Source organism: Dasypus novemcinctus, chromosome 2 (assembly GCF_030445035.2).
Source record: "Dasypus novemcinctus isolate mDasNov1 chromosome 2, mDasNov1.1.hap2, whole genome shotgun sequence".
Classification (NCBI taxonomy): domain Eukaryota; kingdom Metazoa; phylum Chordata; class Mammalia; order Cingulata; family Dasypodidae; genus Dasypus; species Dasypus novemcinctus.
In genome coordinates, this window is record NC_080674.1 from 195649934 (window position 1) to 195673671 (window position 23738).

The 23738-nt window shown below is 40.6% G+C and overlaps 2 pseudogenes; both read left to right on the forward strand.

Annotated features, from left to right (window-relative positions):
- The first annotated feature begins 11704 nt into the window (after positions 1–11704).
- Positions 11705–12224, forward strand: LOC111766583 (interferon-gamma-inducible GTPase 10-like; annotated as a pseudogene).
- A 147-nt stretch (positions 12225–12371) lies between these two features.
- On the forward strand, positions 12372–18549 carry LOC111766584 (interferon-gamma-inducible GTPase 10-like; annotated as a pseudogene).
- Positions 18550–23738: the final 5189 nt, after the last annotated feature.

Sequence of the window (23738 nt, forward strand, 5' to 3'; positions counted from 1 at the left end):
TGCTCTTCCAAGCCCCTCTCTCCTGTGTTTTCTTTTAGAATGTAGAATTCTCATTAGTATTTCCTGAAAAGTCAGTCTCTTGGTTACAAACTCCCTCAGGTTCTTTTTATCTGTGAATATTCTAAACTCCCCCTTATTTTTGAAAGATAATCTTATCAGATATAAGATTCTTGGCAGACAGTTTTTCTATTTCAGTATCTTAAATATACCATACTACTGCATTCTTTCCTCCATGGTTTCTGATGAGAAATCAGCACTTAATCTTATTGAGTGTCCCAATGTGATGAATCACTTTTCTCTTGCCACTTTCAGAATTCTCTATTTTTGGTATTTGAAATTATTTTTAGTGTGTATCTTGGAGCAGCTCTATTGAGATTGTTTGGACTGGAGTATGTTATACTTCTTGGACACAGGTATCTATGTCCTTCAATAGGTTAGGAAATTATCTAACATTATTTCCTCAAATATACCTTCTGTCCCTTTTCCCTTTTCTTCTCCTTCTAGGACACCCATGAAACATATATTTGTATGCTTTTGCCACTTTCGTATTTAGTTCCCTGATATCCTATTCATTTTTTCCCCATTTTTTTAGTTGTTGTTTTCTGTGTTCACTATGAGAAGTCCTTTTTTCAAGCTCAGTGAACCATTCTTTTGCCTCATCATTTCTGCTTTTATGTGCCTCCAGTGTATTTAAATTTCATTTATTGGACCATTTATTCCCATAAAATTTGCTCTTTTGTTATATGTGCTTTCAAATTCTTCTTTGTGCTCACTTAGTGTTTAGTCTCTTTAGCCATCTTATTGAATTTATTAAGGAGGCTTGTTTGGACATCTATGATTAGTTGTCTCAAATCCTTAATGTCATCTGGAGGCTGAGCTTCATCCTTTGACTGGATAGCTTGCTGTTTCTTGTTATGGTTGTAACTTTTTTGCTGCTGTCTTGGAATCTGAACTACTTGATGTATTTACTTTGGGTTCAGTTTTTCTGTTTAATCTACAGCTCTCTATTTGGATAACTTTTTGCTATAGCCTCTCTTTGGTTCAACTTATTTTGAAACTTTATAACAACTCATGTTTAGCCAGTTTGGTTTTTTCAGCTCTTTTTCTTCTGCTTCTTGCCTTTTCTTTCTTCCCTGGTGCAGAATAAGAGTTGAGGATGTGGTTGGCACTGGAAACCTTGGGAGTTGAATCTTTCCATATCATCCCCAGAACTAATGAAGATTCTCCCACCTTTCTCTTCCACCAGCGGTGTGGATGGAGCCACAGCCATGTGCAGTAGTCCAAACTGTACAGGCAAAGGCCATCTGTTATTTCTTGGAAAAACTAATGAAGCTCCATGCTTCTTCTTTCCCTGCCTGGGATGGTGATGGAGACATAGGTGTGGGCAGTAAACTAAGCCATGTGGACCAAAACTGAACACAGTAGTCCAGATGGACTGACAAGAGTTTTGCCTTCCTACTACCCTGCAAGGAGTATGTGCAACAATCTTGTTCATTCAGACCAAAAGCAAATGCACTTGCCCAAAGAGTCTGAGAAAGCAGTGTCCACCCTCCAGTCAGGAGTAGGGATGGTGTCATAGGTCTGTGTGGATCAAAAGTACCTGCAATTATCTAGAGATGCTGAGGAAACATGAAACCTCCTGTCCTATTGGCAGTGGGAATGAAATCACATGGTTACCCAACAATCTAAATATTGGGGTCAAAAGCGAGTTGATTGGTTTGAAGGTCAGGCCAGGGAAGGAATCTGATAGGTGCAAAGACATCAATCCATACAAGCACTGTGGTTTTCAATCAGTCCTTCTTCCTCTCATGCCAGAGGCAGAGTCAAATGGAGGCTACCGGCCTTTTACAAAAATTTTTTGGACTTGTACAAACTTTAGCTGTACTTAGATTGGACCAAATTAACTAATCATTAGCTGGAGTCAGTGCCTGAGCTACCCTTCCCATCCCCCAGTATCGAGTTTGGGAAATGGAGCTTACAACTCCAACCAGGGAATGGCTCCCATGGTGTCTTGCCCTGCCAGTGGAGGATGGAAACTGGCTTCCATGGCATGGAGTACTTCACTCAAGAATTTTCAGTGCACATGGACATTCTCCTTCTGTCCTTCCAATGATGTTGCAGGATGCTCTTCTGGTTTCCTGGTCCCCTTACACGGGTGATTTAGGTAGCTGTGACATTACTAATTGCAATGTAGGATGAGCTGAACCTTGGAGCTCACTATTCTGCCACCATCTTACCCCTCTCAGTTTTCCTCATGGCATTTTGACTTGCTCATTAAATGTGATTCAGTTCCTGATTGTGGGGCTCCTCCATGGCACTGTATCCCTATGACAAGCCAGTCGCATTAATGTCCAATTGTTGGTAATGTGGTGGTCAGCTACCGTGCTCCTAAAGAGAAAGGAAAAGATAGAGAAAGTGAGAGCTCTACTCTCTTTTGATGATAAAGGATTCTCCCTCACTCAGTGGGAGCTTTGCAAATTGCTCCCAGCTTCTATCCCTGTCTTCCATGCTCCCATGACCTGGGCGAACCACACCTATTTCAGCATCTCGGCTGGGTGGCCCCCAAGTGTCATTGATGACTTTCCTCCCTTGGCCTTAGGGTCCTTTTCTGCCCATCCCTTATTCTATGAGCCCCTGAAATCACAAAGCATATAGTTTTCTTTTCTGTAAAATGGTTGTCATGCTCAGAAAGAAAAACAACAAAACAGAATTAACCTAGTTTATTTTCATTTCCTGCAAATGAATTCACCATGAAAAGGCCAAGTGCCCCTGTACCCCTAGGGTGGGGCTCAAGTCAGAGGTAGTTTGCAGAGCTTATTGCTGGCCAATAATTTTTGCCATGTTACATGAGACAGGGCAGAGATTTCCTCGTTACTTTCTATGTGCTCTGACAACATGTACACATAGGACCTGGATTTCACATGTGAGATCTGGTCTGTGGCATGTTCTTGTGCCTTGTGCTGCAGGGAGGACTTCACAAGACTCAGCATTTCTTCTGTTGCAGTGGAATATTTGAAGCTGATATCTGACAACAGCTATTGCCTTTCTCTCCAGAGATGGTATGTGAGAAACCCAGGACCAGTAGTGATGAGATTGTCACATTGGTACTAGAGAGATGAGGGGCACAAATGGTACATGTAGAGCTGTGTTTCCATCCAAGCAGGTCAGGCCATACTCTCCACTCTCCAGGTGAATCAGGCAGTGAGGAGGAGAGAAACTGCCCAGGGTCAGGAAAGTCAAGTTCATATGATGCCTGATAAGTCCCCCTGCTAAGCCACCCATCTGCGAGTCTCTGAACAGCTCAGATTCTTTGTTCCTTCATAATGTTCTTGTAGAATAGTTGAGAATCTGTTCTATAGATTCTGTAGACTGATGAAAATCTATGTACAGCTGTATACTTAGGTTATATTAATATGAAATTCACATATTTCTTTCCATTTCTCCTTTTCTTAAAATCAGTAGACATACACATAGAGTTCAGAAGACACAGCCCTGCAAAGAATCTTGCCCCCATTATACTATCATGATTGTTGCAGCAGAAAATAAGGCAGAAACAGACAGATTACCTCAAGTAAGATATAGTGTCTAAACAGTAGGGTAGGACTTTGGGTAGTTAAGTTTTCTCGGGGTACAGAATTTTAATGTGCAATCCCCTCATACTCCAGGCTCTGTCAATCTGAGGCTATTCCCTGTGCCCCCTGACCCTCCCTTCCTCTGGTTTCCTTGACCTCTTGTATACACATTGTTTCACACCTGTTGGTTGCTTGCTCACTTCTCAGCATGCAATTGGCCTCCTTGTAGGAAAACTATTGTTAGGACTATGAAGAGTTTGGACTAGACACAGCCACTGATAATCTGGTAAAGGGTCTCGGGGAATGTATGTTTGTGGGAGGAGATAGCATTAAAAGACTCTAAGAAATAACTCTGCAGCAGAGTAAAAGAGATATTTAAGGTTAACCTTTTATTCCTAAACTCTCCATTTTTTCTTATCCTACAGATCATTGGAAATAAGTGAAACTATATGCTGGTAACAATGGTAAAAACATCTCCCTCATACACAAAGGTAAAAGTTCTTCTTAGACTTATTAGAAACTTGGTTCATTCTGTCTATACATGAGGATTCTTAAAGCTTGGAAATATTTATGGTTCCTTGTTTCCTACCATTCAAAGATCTCTCCATTCACTCAAGCACCTTTTTAGTCACAAGAGATAAAATAGAGAATATAGTAGACCAAACTCATGCCCTCAGTGACCAAAACAGCAGAGGGAAAACAGATAAGTGGATAAGGAAGCACAATATATATTTTTTGTCAAGTAGTGAGAAGTTCACTGGAGAAAAATACAGATGGGAAGGTGATAGGAAAGGACAGATAGGAGGGGAATTACAATATTAAATGGGGGGTGGGATAGGAAAGTACCTCTGAAAAAGTAAGACTTGCAAAGAGATGGAGAGTGAGTTATGGGGATAATTGGAGCAATAAATGTAAACAAAGTGAGTTTGGATCAGGTCTGCACATTGGGCAAATAGCATGGAGGTGATGCGGACAAAGCAAAGTTAGAGGTGAGGAGAAAGAGACTGAAGATGAATTCAAATGGGGCATGGGAATCGGGTCAGAGAGGGACTTATGTAGGTGTTTTTTCCCCTAGATGAGGTAGGAACCTATGACTGGTTGTGAGCAATGGAAGTTGTGTTCTGGCCCTGTGTAGGGTGTTCACTGATTGCTATTTCAGACTGTGGAGAGGCAAGAGCAGAGGTGGATCAAGTCGAGGGAGACTATCTGCAGTCTGCCACATACAGAGGATTATGGTTTGGAATCATGGCAGTAGCAGTGAAAATGGGCTGAAGAGGTAGGATTCTAGATAACAAGGGAAGGTGGAGTTGCAAGATGTTCATGTGGAGGGTAAAAGAAAGAAGATTGAAAGAATGACTCCAACCAAATGGGAGGAAAGCATTGCCATTACGTGGATCCCAGGAGACACTGCGGGAATGGGAAGGAGCAAAGTTTCAGCAATATTCAAGTAGTCCTGATGGTTGTGAAAATATAATTGGGAGGTGTGAAGCAAACAATGACATACTTGGATCTGGAGTTCAAAGCAGAGGCCTGGGTTGGGATATACCTTTCAGGTGGTCAGCATGTATTTGGTGCTAGCAGACATATGAAAGGCTGAGATAAGTAAGGGAGTGAGTGTAGATGGAGCAGAATCAGCACGGAGTCCAAGGACACCAAAGTCTAGATCTCATTGTGGGTAGGAGGTCTGTGCAAAATACTGGGTAATTCAGTCTCAGACACTTCCTGATTTGGTTAACAATGTGCAATTCATCTGATATTAATTTTACCCATGAAAAGAAATGGATTCTCATCACTCAATTATGTTTCCTCACTTTTGGCTGAAGCAAACAACAACTATTTCTCCATTGAAAGGCTGCCATGTACTCAGAAATTTCTAATCAAGTGGTCAAGCACCTGGATGACTGTCAAAGCCCTCACCTGTATAAAAGGTATAAATGCATTGGTGTAAGGGGATTTTTGAAATGAAGAAATTTGAGGGAGATGTGAGGGTACTGTGGTCCCGAATGGGACAGGTAGGGGGTTCCTGTCCCTAACCTCAAATTCAGAGGTCAGCAAACTGTGGCAGGCAAACCAAATAAAGAGGAACTAGGTGGAGGGTTTCCTGTGTAAAGGGCGGTGGTGTGTTTCCTGTGGTTTCTACTGAGCCACAGAGAAGAGAGACCTGGTGTGGAATAGCCACAGGTCCCGTCTAAGAGGGCTTCTTGGAGGAATAGCAGTGTGGAGTGTGGATTAAGGGCAAGAGGGTTGGATATACATGTAAACCATGGTGTTTAGCTGGAGATGACCAGGGCCCTTCAGTAGAAGGAAAAGGTGGTTCCTAAGGCTGTGCCAGGGCTCTCTGCTCCTTAGGTTTCCAAAGGGGAGTCTGTGTTCATTAAGAGCTCAGCCCTCTTCCTTTTCTTGTTTTGTTGTGATGAACCCCTGGATTGGAGTGTTTCACTTTTTATTGGGTAATAACACATTTTGTTAATTGATTATCTTGCTCTTTGTGAACCAAAGCTTACCTTAAAAATACTTCTCCATTTCCTCATGCACACTCCTCTTCCCATCATAAAATACAACTTCTTAAATTTGACACACATGACCACAATTCATATTGACTGTGTTTATGGATGCATACAAGTGTATCCATGAAATCTATATGGTAATGCTTTTGTCTTTATGTCTTAAAATAACCACAGAAATATCGTGATTAAAATGCTTGCTGTTCTTGACTCTTTGAATGAAACTATTTTAGGAATCTACCTGTGCTCAGGTGCATAGATCACATGTATTCCTTCTGTAGCTTCACTTCAGTCAGTCAAATATATGTCCCCTTTTTTATACACTCTCCTATTTAGCAGAGACTGTATGTGGGTATAGGCAATGTTGCTCTATAAGAGAGACCCAAGGACAGAGACTGAGCACAATGAAATATTTTCCATCCCTCCTATAATAGGGCAGAAGTGAGCAAAATGCAAAAGGAAACTGCACCATGTGGTCAATCAGAGTCAGACTCTGTCCATCTTCAAACTTCAAGGTTTCCTTACCTCTGTCCTCATGGATATGGCTGTATTACTGGTTGAGCAACATAACCGTTGAGATGCTCTATAGATAATCTTCAGCAAGACTCATGTGTCACTTAGTCATGTTTATTCTCTCTCTCTCTGCTTGGGAAGTCAGGTCTATGAGGACAGGGATTTTCATCCTTTTTCCCCTATTGAGGTGAGGCAGGCTGAAGTCTGGCTGGCAAGCATAGCCGCACCCAGTGGGGGATATGCGCAGCCCACCACTCGGGTGTAGGGCGGCTGGAACGGGTGAACTGCCCTCAGCCATGGAACGGGCGCACTGCCCTCGGCCCCGCCCAGGCAACCGACACCGGCTTGCTGATAGCCAGCAGGAGCTGCCTATGCTCACATCCCCCCTCCCGCACTGTCAAGCCGCAGCACAAGCCGCACCATAAAAGGCAAGGAACTAGTCCCTACCAATCACTCCCAGCCCCGTTCCCCTCTCCCGCCGGTGCCGCCCCTTTACCAACCTAGAATCTGCCTCTTTCCCCCACCAACTGCTCGCCACCGCCAATCCAATCCCCCTTTGGCCACAGCCAATCAGTCCCCTGCTCACTCCCCCATAACCCTATATAAACACATGTACTTCCCTTAATAATCTCCATGGTGGTTTCTCTGCCGTGCGCGAGCCCCCACAGGAGCCTAGGCCTCTCCTGCCCCGTCGTCCACTGGACGAGACGTACCGACCGCACCCTATGAAACAGTACCTGGTTCACAACAAATACTCTAAGAGAATTTGCTGATTGTAGAAGGAAAGGGAATCATTTGACAGTTCAGATACCGCTTTTATTCTTCTGGTGAATGCTTCAAGCTTATTGAGACACCTTTTTAAGTACATAATAGTTTCGCAAAAATCAGTGTTACAGATCTTATCTTTGCACCAGACCCAGACTTTGCATGTTTACTATTTTAAAGTTATTTTAAAAACTAGATTTTAGACAGTAGAGTTAAATTGAATACAAATATTCTTACACAGAATGACTCTTTTATAAACAGTCCAATTGTGACCATGCAGTGGCAGCATTTAATATTTTGGTTCCTAGTCAGTCTCAATGTTAGTCATACCTCAGGATGTTTCAATGAATTCACAATTTCTCAGCTTCAATGTCATCCCACTTAACAGGAAGACTTCCATTCTATTCCCTTTAAATGCAGGTTTGACCCCCATTTATGAGTCTCTTTATAATAGAGCATCAATTTAAAGAAATTTTTAAAACAAACTAAATCTGCCACATGGTGAATCTTCATGGGACTAATTGTTCTGGATGACTAGACAGGGAGGAGCATCTCATCTTTGTCAGCTCTCCATATTCAGGCTTCATATTCTGCACTCAGCCACCAGAAACCTCTACACTTTCTGGGACTGCACCATTCTCTCCTAGGAGAAGCTGGCACTTTCAGATCCCTACTGAAGGTTTTTCAGTCTGGATGAAATCAAGCTGGGGTAGGGGGATATAATTTTGATATGGGACTGAAGTTTATTTCTTAGACTGATTGGAGTCATTTTCCCCAATGAGTGGGGGGAGCATGTCTCCTTAGAACAGGTATGGAGTCATGCCCCTTTCAGAGGTTCCACAGTGGAGTACTAAATTTCCTCTGTTCCACCCAGGATCAATGGCCACTTCCTTCCAAAGCTCAGTGAAGTGAAGCATGGGTCACATGGGAAAGCTCAGACAGTCCAGTGCTCACTGTGGAGGGAGGGAAAGGCCACAGTGCTCAGCAGCAAAGGGGAAGAGAATACCATCACTGGCATTGCACCCACTCCAGAGTTCTGTTCCATGATCCCATGTACAAACTGTTTCTTGAAGACCTGTGTCTTATTTGGGGATATAAACAGTGTGCCCTCTGGGAATTGGGGGCACCAGTCCCAGCCAGAGTGATTTTTTTGCCCTCTCCTCTCTCACTGCACCACTTGAACAAGACCACGAGGATGATTAATTAAGAGGCCAGGATACCTTTCATTCTGCCCTTTCTGGAAATGACTGCATTGTTGAAAGTATAGCAAACATGAGCTCCTTTTACATCCTGACCTTTTTAATATGTGGAAAATTGGAGGGAAAGTCAGTGTCTTTCTCTCCTTCTCCCTTTTCCTTAAGTGGTCAGCCTCTCTCTGAAGCCTGGTGTGGAGCCAGGATAGTGTAATTATCTTACCGAATTTAGTTGTTGTCTGATTGAGATGGCCCAGTGACAGTTTCTGTGTCTTGCTATATCTGTGGTGACTATATGAGTAATGAGGAAAGAGAAGAAAAAGAGAAAGAGAGAAAATGAGAGGAAGGGATAACCAAAGATACAACAGAAAAAGAGAAAGAGAGGGAGATGGAGACAGAAAGAGAAAAAAAAAAAAAAAAAAGGAGAAAGAGTGAGACTTGGCATTGATTCCTGACCAGTCAATTCCATGGGCCTTGATTGGATTGTCCTCCCATTTTGGATCTGCCTTGTCAGAGAAGAGAAAGGTCAGGAGAGATTGGGTGAACCTCTTCCAAGCTTTAGTCAAAGGGCAATGAAAGTTCTGTCAAGGGCATGACTTGGTTCATTCTGTGATACGAAGCATAGGCTTATGTTCTCTGTTCAGTTACTTGAGAAATTTAGCAGATGTCTTGTATCAGTCAGGGCTAAACTAATCCCTGGGTATATGATAATTAAAAGACAAATATGCCCAGGGTTTTAGGAAGCTTATGTTTTAAGTAAGCATTGGATGATGAATGTGGGGGATTGAGCACTCAAGACCATCTGGGAGAGTAATTTACAACCAGGTTTTGGAAAATAACCATGTATTAAATTTGAAAAAATTTGACATAATTCCTTAAAGTTCATTTTCATTAAATTCCAGAAGTTTCTTTAAACTTTCCAGCTGAGAGGTCTGTATATTTAATTTGATAGTCCTAGAAAAGTAATCGAAAGTCTATCTGCATGGCTTACATGAAAATTTCAGAAGTAGATTTCTTTTTCCTTTTTTAAATGCCTAAAAACCATTGCTCTGAATGACAGTGAGGTGGGATGAGTAAGTGGAGGGGGGTATTGTGGGAGGGGCTCATAGAAGTTTCTTCTTTTGGTAATTTCAGGGCTGGGTAGGGTTATGCAAAGTTAGAAATAGAAGTTGAACTGAGTGTCCAATAAATGGAGCCATTGTTGTGTTCTTCATACCTATGTGTGGGGGCAAGACTTGGGAAGATACTGAATGTTAGAGCCTGACTGTGAGGTGAAGGAGAAACTCTGCCTGTAGGGTAGAGTAAGGCTGCTCTGCAGAGAGAAACTTTGTGTCTGAAAATGACTTTTGTTTTGTTCTAAGAGAAACTTTTGAGAAATTTTTAAGAAAATTTGGAAATAGCAAAAAGATGAAAGAAACAGAAAACTTTGCATTGTTTAATGTAGTCACTTCAAGGTTTTCTGATTCTAGCCCTTTATGGCTTTGAGTTGGTAATTCTAGGTTCTTAAGTAATGCAAAATAATTCTTCGTCACAGGAATGATAATAAAATCTATATGTGGAGATCTGTCTTCTTTCCTTCACTTTAGAACATGACAAACTTGCTCTCATTTACATGTTCATTTCAATATTCTTGTAATATAAATATCTATTCTTTGTGATTCTTCTTTCAACCACTTGTAACATCTGCCTCATTCCCTCATTAGTGAGTTAAATGAGATCTTTAATGCATTTTCATTTTATGGTTTTATGTTAGAGAATATTTTACTTTCTCTAGAAACTTTTCCTGTAAGGTTGTGAAGGATTTAGGGGGCATTGAGCAAGCCCCCAAATGGAAAGAAACTATAGGTAATCTCTGAGACAACTCTATCTATGCAAGTATATTTTAACAGTTTCCTGATATATTTTCCTTACTCATAGTGAATCTATTCAAGGCAACTTCAATATTATAGTAGTATTTCCTTGAATTGTCTCACTTTAATCAGATATTCACTTTCCAACTGTGTTCGATTTCACAGAGAAACTTAAAGGTTCTATTTACTTCCTGAATCACTTTTTATCACATATTCAAAAGTCTACCCAAAACTTGTTCAGGAAGAGTCTTAGGCAGACATTAAGCTATAGTGGTATGTATTACCACAAGGACTTATGTACTTATTTCTCTCCATCTTTATACAGCATACATACTGGCAGACAGGGCACCTGGGAACCTGGGAGGCTAATCTCTCTCTATCCCACCTCTAGGTTCACTCTGCATAAATGCCCACAAGAAAGCCCTCCCTCCTCCATATCCTGCAGAGCTAGGAAAATGATTTTTGCCTCCAGGTCTTCTGTGCTCATGAATGTTCTGGCCACTCCTTGGGATGTGTTGAGTTGAAGGAAAGTACATGGAATGTCTGTATTGGATTCCCATTGCTGCCATAACAAATTACTTCAAGTCTGTGGCTTAAAACAGCACAAATTTATTCTCTTCCTGCTTGGAGGCCAAAATTCTGAAATGAGTCTTGAGGGGCTAAAACAGGGCTGTTTTATTTAAGAGGTTCCTTAGGATAATCCATTTCCCTGTCCTTTTCAGCTTCTAATGGCTGCCTGTGTTTATTGGCTCTTGTTTTTTCCCCCAAATTCTGAGTATTTCACTGCAGCCTCTGTTTACATCAATCTTTCTCCTTCTATGTGTGCCTTTCTTGGCTCCCTCTTTTAAAGACTCTTGTGATATTTCAAGGCTACCTGATAATTCAAGATGATCTTTTATCTCAAGATCCTAACTTAATCATATTAGCTAAGTCCCAAGGCTACCTGATAATTCAAGATGATCTTTTATCTCAAGATCCTAACTTAATCATATCAGCCAAGTCCCTATTGCTGTACTTCACAAGGCAACATATTTAAAAGTTATGGAGATTGGGATGTGGAAGTTTGGGTGGGCAATTACTCTGTCTACTCCACTGACTGGCACTTTGATTCTTAGGATGTAGAAGACATCAGCATAGAAAACAGGTAGTGTCCTATAGCAGTCGAAACTAAAGTCATCATAGTTACAGGGATAAGTGTGATATAATGTAAGCTCTTTGAATCCAATTGTGTTTTGTCAGCTGAACTTAATGTGTACCAAATTTACCTGATTTTCTTATTCTCTTCTCATTTCCCAGACCTAAAAATAATGTCCATGTATTTGGTCATATCAGAATTCCTGTCAGGAAAGAATTTTCGACAGGTGGCTTCTAATTTTCTTCTTTACTATTCCACATTAATCTTAAAGCAGAAAGCATCCTTTCTCAGGAGACTCTCAGTGATATTCAAGTAGCCCTTCAGAATGGGAAGCTGAACTATATGGTTGGCATGATTTAGAAATGATTGAGGTAGCAGAGAATGTTCCCATGGATGTGGCTGTGATCGGGCATTCTGGGACTGGGATATCCAGTTTCATGAGTGTACTGCAAAGGCTTAGTCATGAAGAGGAAGGGTTTACTAATGTGAGGTTTTGGAGACCACTTTGAATAAAACTCTCTATTAACATCCAAAATATCCCAAATTGACCTTCTGGGTCCTGCCAGGAACCAGGGACCCCCAATTTCCTCCTAGATACTTACCTAGAAAAGTACCTAGAACCTATTAACTATGATGTCATCATTTTTTCTTCATCACAATTCAATTTCAAAAATCTTCTGCTAGCCCAGTAAAGCAAGGAAACAGAGGAAAATGTCTACTCTGTTAGAGGCAAGGTGCACTTTGATGTATATTGTAGCAGTTTGATAATATTGATGAATTGAAAAAAGAAATATTGGATTATGTTTGTAATCTGATCTGTACCTGGGCATGACTGAGTTATGATTAGGGTATTGAGTCCCCACCCACCAAGGGTCACAGATATAAGGCATAACAAAGAACTGAGTTGAGAATTTTCTGATATTGGAGTTTGATGCTGAAGACTTAACCTAGAGCCCCGGAAAGTCAGCACACAGTGGAAAGAGAAACCAGTACCAGGAAGGAAGGATCCTTGAACCCAGAGAAGAGCAATCCCCAGGAATTTAGGAACCCAGGGAGCCTGAACTCTCACAGACATCAGCAGCCATCTTGCTCCAAATAGACTTTGGAGAGGGAAGTAACTTATGCTTTATGGCCTGGTATCTGTAAGCTCCTACCCCAAATAAATACCCTTTATAAAAACCAACCAATTTCTGGTATTTTGCATCAACATCTCTTTGGCTAATATATATATATATTTTTTCTCTTCATTATGTATATAATGAAGAGAAAAGCAAACCCTTCAAAAAGGAGAGAATCTTTCAGCAATTTCGAGACAACTGCCTTGAAAATCTCAGTGACTTTGTGTTGCAGCAAAGCCAGGAGTTCTGAACCACAGAAAAAAACAAAACCGGCTCTCAAGAGAAGTGGAGGAACAGATTCATTATGTACAGGCCCAGAGGAGAGTCAGTCTCCAAATTCTGACCCCCCTTTTTCAGTTTTCATAGGTTTATATAGGATTTTATGTGGGATCAGCTTGACTTTTCTTCATTGACTAATGTGTTGCTAAGCAAAATTTTGCAAGCGGGGTTACAAAAGCTGAATGTAGGTGCAAGGTTGCAGGCTGATTTACAGAAGCAGGGGGGAATCACTCATTTGGTATCTTCCTTCTAGGCTATGTTTTCACAGGCTGATTTACAGAAACAGGGGGCAGGAGCTGTTCATTTGATATTCTCCTGCAAGGCCATGCCCTCACATGCTGAACCAAAGAAGTGGGGGCAGGGTTAGATATTTTTGCAAGGTTATGCTTTTTATTTCTCAACAATCCCCCTCTTTAATGTCCTTATAAAAATTATAAGCCAAGTGGAAAAACAACTTAAGGTAGTAAAGCATTTTATAAAACACAAGTACATTATTAAGATTAGTATTATTTTTAACTACATTCCAGTTTCTGGGAAATGTTGTTGTTAGTTCAGTCCCAAACAATAATCTGAGCAGTTTGAAGAGGAGTAGGAACTATAGGGAACAGGGGTTCATCTAGTCAGGTGATGGTGATTCTCTGTGGCTCTGGGTAATTTGAATTTTCAAGGAGTGGTCAGGTACAAGGTGAGTTATCCAGTTGTCTTGTTTTTAATTGGAGTGTGCCCTTTTAACTCTAGTATGATGAATCCAAGGGCCAATACCTGAAACTTTGAGAGCAGTGGGGGTTACAAGGATAACAGTACGTGGGCCTGTTCAGGTAGGTTGGAGGGTTTTGTTTTCAATTTTTTACCCAAATTAGGTTTCTGGGCAAGTGTGGGTGTAGTGGGTAGCCTAATAGGATGGGATCCTGAGACAGGAAAGCTTTGTGTATTTGGGCTAGGATTTTTTTAACTGTTGGAGGATAGAATCCTGGCCAATTTTTCCTTGGAGCCTGAGATTTCCCTTGAAGGTTTGAATAATTGGGGGTGGTTGTTTAAACAGAACTTCAGAAGGTGAAAAGCCTGAAGGTCAGGAGGAGGCAGTCTGACTTTAAGGAGGGTTAAGGGGAGTAGATTTAATCATCAGAAGCCAGTTTTTAATTTTTTTTACAGACCTTGGCTAGGGTGGTTTTGAGGGTTTGAGTTATTTGTTTTATTTTCCCTGAGCTTTGGGGCCTATATGCTGTGTGGAGTTTTACTTAATTCCTAACATTTTACTAGCTCTTGGACAATGGCTGACATGAGAGGTGGGACATTGTTGCTGTTTATGGATAAAGGTATCCTGTGCTGGGGAACTATTTCTCAGAGCAAAGCTTTAGTTACTTTTCTTATTTTTCAGTGCTGGTGGGAAAGGCCTTAACCCAGTCCCAGGACTTGTACATTGTTACTTATAAGTACCTATACTTTGACTTGGTTTTATTTCTGTAAAGTTCATTGTTAAGTTTTTAAAAGAGGCAGTTCCTGTTTGTAAGATGCCAGCTGGGGCCTGGGGATCTTGGGAGGAGTTGTTTTTAGGACAGGTTTGGCATTGGCTCCTAACAGTGGTATAGGGTGAGGTCATTCAGGCAATGTAGCAATATTTTCTGAGTAGGGCTTTCCAAGCAGTTTTTTTTCAAGTGGGTGAGCTGGTGGTATTGTTGAACAAGGGTGTAGGTGGCCCCCTCTGGGATGAAGACTTGGCTATCCAGGAGTAGCCAGTTTTCCTCTGGGGTCTGGTGTCTTTCTTTTTCTTTGCCCACTTCTGTTTCTCCTGGGTATAGTTTAGTTTTTTAATGTGTTGTTTTAAAAGGGACAGATGAGGCAGCAGTGGTGGGGTTGCAGTTTGAGGGTCTTTTTGGTTGCCTCTCAAGCCTCTTCGTCAACTAGTATATTTCCTTTAGTAACTGCATCCATTTTCTTCTGGTGTTCCTGACAGTGTATGCTGGTGACCCTGCTTGGCTTCCAGACTGCCTCCAGTAGTTGAAGGATTTTTTTTCCTACAGTTAGGAGTCCCCTCTCCTTATAAATTGCTCCATGGGTATGCACAGTAGAAAATGCACACTTAGAGTTTGTGTAAATGTTTACCTTTTGTCTGGTGGCCAGTTGTAGGGTTTGAATTAGTGCCTAGAGTTTGCTTGCTGTGCAGACTACTTTTTAGGTAGGGGAGCTGCTTTTTATTACTTATTTAGCTGTGGTGACTGCATATTTAGTAAGCCTCTTTTCATTTCTGATAAAACTGCTGCTGTTTGTGAATAGGGTTGGATCTGGGCAAGGAAGTTGTCTGTCCTGGAGGTTGGGGTGGTGGGTATACACACCTTTTTGTCATTTCTGCACAGTTGTGTTCAGGTGTTCCTCTTTTAGTCAGCAGGAAAGTGCAAGGATTTAGGAAAAGAGGTGGGGTAGTTTTTTGAAGCTCTGTGGGAGCTGAGTCCAAGTTAATTGAGTCCTTTTATTTTTTTGTCTTGGGATTCTCCCATTTAAAAGCAAATAGTAACTGACTCTAGGGAGCTACCTGCAGACAGGAAAAAAACAGCATTTAAATCCAGACACATAAAGCAGCAGGTGACCCCTGTCAGCACTGGCAGCAGCAAGGAGTTTCAGGATGAAGTATTACCCCCTTTTTGAGGGGCCTTTCTTGATTGGTTGGGTCTGGATTTTTAAGGCTGATGCTAATAAGAAGATCTGTTGTTTTTTTGGCTCTTTTTTGCTTCCCACTCAGCATTTTGTTCCAATTGACAAATACTTTGTGACTTTGAGGAGCTGGGAGATGTTTATCTCCATGAATCCATTTAGCTTCTGAAGATTTTGTTTGCTGTCTGGAGCCACATGGATGATGAAAGCTGCATTGACCATTTTCTGGCTTTCTGGGGTTTCTGGTTGAAGGGGTGTAAATCTTGGAGGCTTTGTAAAGTTGCTTATAAAAATTTCCCAGGGGCTTTTCAGGCTTTTGAGTGATGAAGGCCATTTTGGACATGTTGGTGGGCCGCCTTGCTCCTTCCCATTCCCCTCTGAGGAGGGCTTCTTGATACCACTGAAGGGCAGCCTGCCCCTGATCTGTGTGAAAGTCCCAGGCTTGTTGAGCTTCCAGTGCTGCTTTTTAGTCCCATTCCTCTGGCTCTAAGACAACTGCAGGCACCTGTTCTCACAATCACTTTTTGGCTTCCATGAGGATTTGGCACCTTTCCTCCGTATTGAACAGGGTTAGGAGGAGTTGGTGGTAATCATCCCAAGTTGGGTGGTGGGCTTGGAAAATGAACTCCATGAGGTTGATAAGAGCCTGAGGCTTTTCTGAATATGAAGGGGTGTGGTGCTTTCAGTTTAAGAGATCTGTAGTTGTGAAAGGCTGATAAAACAGGATTGGCCCCGTGGGTTGGGATGTTCCACCTGCACTGATCTGGGCTGGACCCTGCGTTTCATGGAGGGGCATCTGAAGCACAGGTTATGCTGGCCAGAATCTTTTTGCAAAGGGGTTTCAGGATCCTCCTGGGGGGAATGATGGGCCCAGGGAGACTGAAGGTGGAGGAGTTCTGGGAGATCTTCTTGTGAAGGCTCTGGGGCAGGGAGATGTTCTGGAATGGCTGGAACAAATGGTGGGGGTAGTGGGTTTTCTTCTGGAGATTTTTTGTAGAATAATAGGTTTTCAAGGTTCAGCCATTCGACTTACAAGGACTCTATTCTGACTCTTCATTTCAACACAGAATCGAATCTAAGCAGATAGGGTTTGGACAATTTTTAACCAGGAATTAATGTAGGGAAACTGATCAGGGTGGCTGGGGGTCTCAGTGACTGCCTGCCAAACTGCATGAACTTTGGCCACCTCTAGGCCTCTCTCTGAGGGGTGATTAACACTAAACTTAGGCGACTCTACTTTGCACAGAATCACAGCAGTTCAGGGAGAAATATGGACACTATAATCCCCAGAAAAACCTTTCTTGAAGTTTTTCAAGACAGCCTAAGACTCTGAGTTGGACTGTGATTATCCCATCTCTGAACTGATGTTGCAGGACAAACAAAGGAGGGGTGCCTCTCACGAGGACACTCGGATGCCCGCCTGTCCATGTCTCTCATGAGAACTTAGGCTCATCTTAACTAAGACATCTGTGTAGAGTCTGGATTAGCCATTATGCCATATGATGCAGCCAGGGAGTGCAGTTTGGGGCCCACTTAGACTCTGTAGCACAGGCCATAGAGCCACAAACTGGATCAGCAGAAGCAAGCCATTCATTCACTCAATCACTCAGAGGTTAGAGTCCCATTCCTGGGACTGCCCTATCCTGGAATCTCGAATCTCAAGATTTTGGGGAAATGGTAAGTCTCCCTTTCCATCTGAAGATGGGCCTGACTGGGACTCAGAACCCCAGGACTTTACATTTAGAACATCTCCTGATGTTGGTCAATCCACCCCTCCACCGAGTCAGGCCCAGGATGGAGGACATGGCCCATAGGGATCCTTCCCCCAAAAAAGACCTCATCAAGGGGACAGCTGGTGCTGCCTTATTCGTGTGGAGATCTCCACAAACCATGTCCACCAGCCCCAAACTGGAGGCTCAAAAGGTCAGTGAAGGCGGGTTTTCCATTCAGGGAACCAAATGTTGCAGCAAAGCCAGGAGTTCTGAACCACAGAAAAACCCAAAACCAGCTCTCAGGAGAAGTGGAGGAACAGATTTTTATGCATGTGCCCAGAGGAGAGTCAATCTCCAAATTCTGAGCTTCAGTTTTCAGTTTTCATAGGTTTATATAAGATTTTATGCGGGATCAGCATGACCTTGTTCATCAGCTAATGCATTGCTAGGTGAAATATTGCAAACAGGGTTATAGAAGTGGAATGCAGGTGCAAGGTTGCAAGCTGATTTACAGAAGTGGGTGGGAGGATGTCACTTGTTTGATATCTTCCTGCTGGGCCACATTTTCACAGGCTAATTTACAGAAACAGGGCAGGAATTATTCATTTGATATTCTCCCACAAGGCCATATCCTCACAGGCTGATCCACAGAAGTGAGTGCAGGAGTGACCTGTTAGATATTTTTGCAAGGTTGTGCTTTTTATTTCTCAACACTTGGGTGCCTGAGATATGCATCTTCTTGGTCTCCAACTTAGAACTGGCTGATTTTGACTTCCCAAGCCTTGAGGAAACACTGCTGAAGGAGCTATCTGTTAGGAAGAGCCACATCTTTGTGCTCCTGCTAACAAGTTTGTCTGAAGCTTCCACTGAGCTGAGGAGTGATATCCTCAAGGAAGAGATTGGGCCTGAAGTCCTTATGTCTGTGGCTTTGGCCATTCATCTCTGTCATGTACATCATCTGTGGCTTTGATTTGATGGAATAAGAGAAGCATTTGGCCCTTTATTGAAGCTATTTTGGTGTGAATGAGAAGTCGATCAATTAGATTGTCCAGAAATTGTGCATATCTGTGCAGGAGATCAAGAATTACACCAAGCCCTTGAATTTTTGGTTGCTTGTGAAGGATGACAGTATAGCAGCAAAGATCATGAACTGTGTTTAATTCTACTGCTCAGTGAATGGAGACCCCTTTTCAATGGTCATCATCAAATTTCTTAAAACCTACTTTCTAAGTTTGAAATTCCTCAATACAGTGACATGATGATAAAACTCACTTGCACAGAAGTTCATTGATGTGTGTGGACATCCACAGACCCTAAAACCAAGAAAGGAATAAAATCAGAACCATAGTTTTATTTCTGAGGGGCCTTCTGAAGCTACTCAATAAGTGCTTCGATGGTTATCTTCATTTTTGGATATCTGAGGTGGGCCCCTCTCCTTCAACAGCACAGCCAAATTCCTGGGGAACCTCAATTGTAATTTCATCAAACTGGGCTTCATACTTCCTTAGTCCCCATGTGACTCATTCTGTGAGCACAAAACTACGTCTTATTGTCACAGGTTCTATCCCTGGCACCTCACAAAAAACAAAGCAAAGAACAAACAAACATATGACTAGACCAACCAGGGAGCCAATGTAGCTCATTAGTTGAGCACTGGCTTTACACACATGAGTCTCTGGTTCAATCACTGGCCCTGGTACCTTGAAAAATACATGAGAGGATCATAAGAGCAAATTTAAATTGCTCAAAGACAAAATTACTGATTTTGAATACAGAATATTTGAACTGAAAAAGACATGAGAACAGAAAATGGGAAAAATGAAACAGAGTCTCTGGGAACTGAATGACAGTGCAAAATGCACAAACATTCACATTATTCGTGTTCCAGAAGGAGAAGAGAATGGAAAAGGAGCAGAAAAAAATATTAAGAAAACAATGACTAAAAAATTCCCAACTCTTATGAAAGACAAAAACATCACTATCCAAAAAGACAATGTACCCCAAACAGAATAAATCCAAATGGACCTACCCTGAGACAATTACTAATCTGGATGACAAATATCAGAGGTAAAGAGAGGATTCTGAAAGGAGCAAGAGAAAAACAAAGCATGGCATACTGGGAACCTCCATAATATTAAGTGCCAACCTTTCATCAGAAACAATTAAGGTGAGAAGAAAGTGGTATGATGCATTTAAGGTACCAAAGGAGAAAAACTTCCAGCAAAGAATTTTGTATCTGGCAAAACTGTCCTTCAAAAATGAGGGTGAGTTCAAAGTCTTCCCAGACAGAGAAAAATTTATAGAATATTTTACCAAAAGACCAGAATTGCAAGAGATACTAAAAGGAGTGTTGCAGCCTGAAAGAAAAGAAAAAATATAAAAAAATAAAAAAAATAAGTGGAAAAGATTGGGAGAAGAATGTAGAAATGACGATTATTGAAGATTATTTGGGAGAGTAAACTGTTAAGGACACAGACAGTGGAACAATAGGAAAAGAGAGATATTAAGGACAAAATGGACAAAGTAAGTAATGTCTTTACAGTGATAACACTGAAGTTTAATGGATTGAACTCCCCCCCAAAAGACATAGACTGATAGAATGGATTTAAGAAAATATGAGTCATCTATATATTGTTTACAAGAGTCACACCTCAGATGTAAGGACACAACCAGTGAAAAGTGAAAGTTTGGGAAAAAATTCCACACAAATAGTAACAACAACAAATAAAAGCTTGAGTAGTGATACTAATATCAGACAAGAATGATTTCAAGTGCAAACTCTTATGAGAGATGAAGAAGGTAATTTATATTAATAAAATTGACAATTTACAAAAAAGAAATAACTATACTAAATATTTATATACGCAACTTGAGTGCCCCAAAACACATGAAACACACATGGCAAAACTGAAGGGAGAAATAGAAATTTCTACAACAATAGTTGGAGACTGCAATACAGCACACTCAGAATTGGATAGAAAGTCTGGACAGAACAAAATTGAGAACTTGAATAATATGATAAATCAACTAAACCTAACACACATCTATAGAGCATTGTACCCCCAAACAGTTGGATATACATTCTTTTCATGGACCCTTCTGCAAGAAAGACCATATGTTGTGCCAAAAGACAAGTCCCAATAAATTTCAAAAGATTGAAATTATACAAAATACTTTTTGATCATAACAGAAATAAGGTAGAATGCAATAATGGGTGGAAAAAGGGAAAATTCATAAATGTATGGAGAATAAACAGCACATTATTTTATAATCAGTGGGTCAAACAAGAAATTACAAGCGAATTAGAGCAGTATCTTAAGATGAATAAAAATGAGAACAGAACATATCAAAATATGGGAGAACACAAAGGCAGTGCTGAGAGGGACATTTATAGCCTTTGATATTTATGTTAAAAAAGAAGTATGAGATAAATTTGAAGATTTAACTGCTCACCAGAACAGCAAACTGATCACACACCAAGCTGAAACAAAGAAATAGTAAAGATCAGAGGAGAAATAAATAATATGGAGAACAAAAGTCAATGGAGAGAATCAATAGAGTCAAAAGATGGTTCTTTGGAAAGACCAACAAAATCAACAAACCCTTAGCTAGATGGACAATGTAAAAAAGAGAGAAGACACAAATGAATAAAATCAAAATTAGAGGAAGGACATTACCACTGATCTCAGAGAAAGAAGAGAGGTCATAAGAAAATACACTGTACAATTGTATTTCAAAAACTATACAATGTAGAGTAGGTGGACAAATTGCTAGAAATACACAAGCCATGTACTGATCCTAGAAGACATTAACAAACCAATCACAAATGAAGAGATTGATATAGTCATTAAAAACCTCCCAAAGATAAAGAGCCTTGGACTAGATGGCTTGATGGACGAATTTTAGCAATCATCCGAAGACAATCTAATACCAATCTTGCTCAAGCTCTTCCAAAAAAAATGAACAGGAAACATTACCAAACTCATATGATGAAACCAACATTGCCAGGATACCAAAGACATGTAAAGATATTACAAAAAAAGAAAATTACAGATCAATATCTCTAAAGAAAATAGATGCAAAAATCCTCAATGAAATACTTGAAAACTGTATCCAAAAACACCTTAAAAGAATTATACATCACGATCAAGTGAGCTTTATCCCAGGAATGCAAGGGTGGTTCAACACCAGAATATCAGTTAGTGTAATAACCCACATTGATAAATTGAAGAAAAGTCACATGATCCTGTCAATTGATGCAGAAAAGTCATTTGACAAAAGACAGCACCCTTTCTTGATAAAAACACTCCAAAAGATGGGAATAGATGGATGCTTTCTCAATATGGTAAAGTGCATATATGAAGAAACTACAGCTAGCAAAGTACTGAGTGGTGAAAGACCAAAAGCTTTCCCACTGAGATCAGGAACAAGACAAGATTGCCCACTGACACCACTGTCATTCAATATTGAGTTCACACCTTATAAAAATTAACTAAAAATGGATCAAAGACCTAAATACATATTTTAAAAACAACCATAAAACTTCTAGAAGAAAATGTAGGAAAACTTCTTCAAGATTTTGTGGAAATCTGTAGTTTCTAAATTTTTAATGTAACATTTTTTTGTGATGTGTATATCTTAAAAATTTACTTTACAAATATGATGGGGTGGGGGAGTGGGGAGTGGTATATATGGGAACCTCTTATGATTTTTATGTTTTTTTAATGTAATGTTCTTTGTGATCTATTAACTTTAATTTAAAAAGTATAAAAAAACAGCAACAAACATAAAACCCCCTCAGACCCAAAGCACAATCAACAAAAGGAAAAAATAGATAAATGGGACCTCCTCAAAACAAATGTTTTTACACCTTAAAGGACTTTGCTAAAGGATGAAAAGGCAGCCGACTCAATGGAACAAAATATCTGGCAGTCATATATCTGATGTGGGTTTAATATCCATAATATAAAATGACATCATACAACTAAAAAATAAAAAGACAAAATACCTAATTAAAAAAATGGGGTAAAAACTTGAAAAGACAATTGTCCAAACAAGAACAGGGAATCTAAGCCACTCCCCCCTCAATTTAGTGGTGGAGTGGACATTGCCATTCTAGGGTCCTCAGGATGGAGGAATAAATTATGGGTTAGAGTGGATTTACTGGTATTCTACTATGGAATTATTGTGACTCTAGCAGTGGAAGAAATTGTGTCATTGATGTGGAGACAGAGCCCACGGGAGATGCTGAAGGCAAGGAGAGGGAAAAAGAGGAGTGATATTGAAGAATTTTCAGGAGCTGTCCTCAATGATATTGCAGGGACAGATGCAGGACATTATATATCCTGCCATAACCCACCGAATGGCCTGCAGGAGAGCATAAACTACAACATAAACTATAATCTGTGTTGTGTAGCAATGCTCCAAAATGTAGGCATCAATTGCGATGAATGTACCACACTAATGAAAGAAGTTGTTGATGTGGGAGGAGTGGGCGATTTGGGAAGAGGTGTATATGGAAACCTCTTATATTTTTTAATGTAACATTTTGTGTGATCTATGAACCTTTAAAAAAAGATAATAAAAAATAAAGTACTGAAAGAAAACAATGGCAAGGAAACACATGAATAAATGTTCAACATCATTAGCAATTAAGGAAATTCAAATAAAGACTACAATGGTATATCATCTCACCCCTATTTTATTTTCTTATTTTTTAACAAACCAATTTTATTGGTACATATTAAAAAAGCATAAATCCATCAAAATATACAATCAAAGGTATTCTGTGTAATCACATGTTTAAGCATTCATCTCTTCAATCATTCTTAGAGTACTTTAGTATTCAAATATAATAATAAGCAAAAAACAAAACTTTTCACCTCTCAATCTATGCTCTTCTGCCATATATAGCTGCTATTCTTTTCCTTTCTCTCTAGTTGTCAGACAAAAATAGTGCTCACTGGGACATGGAGACTGACACAATGTAGGCAGGAATTTTATTGGGAAGCTCTTCCAACAGAGGAGTTCTGAAGATTAGACTTCAGCCTGCTCATGGAAGGTGGTCGATATGACTTTACACAGTACATCTGTAGGTGGGGAAATGTTAGTCCTTGGGGAGGGGGTTAGAGTCTGAGTATAGCCTGTGCTTAACAAGGAGGCCATAAAGTAAATTCTTCTTATGCATGGCTTGGGGATAGTGAGCTAGGAGGTAGGGTATTCCTGGAATGTAGGGGTCTGGTGGTCTGGAAGGTATGGGTCTTGGAATGTGGGAGCATGGTGGTCTGGAAGTGATGACTATCCTTATCTGCTCTGTTCCCATTGTGATGTGGCTCATCTTTGGGGGGAAATGCACTGTCCTCTGCACATAGGCAGCTTTGCTCAATGGATCAGAATGGAGTCACAGCCTTATGACCTGGTAATCATTGCAAACCTTGTAAGGGGGAAA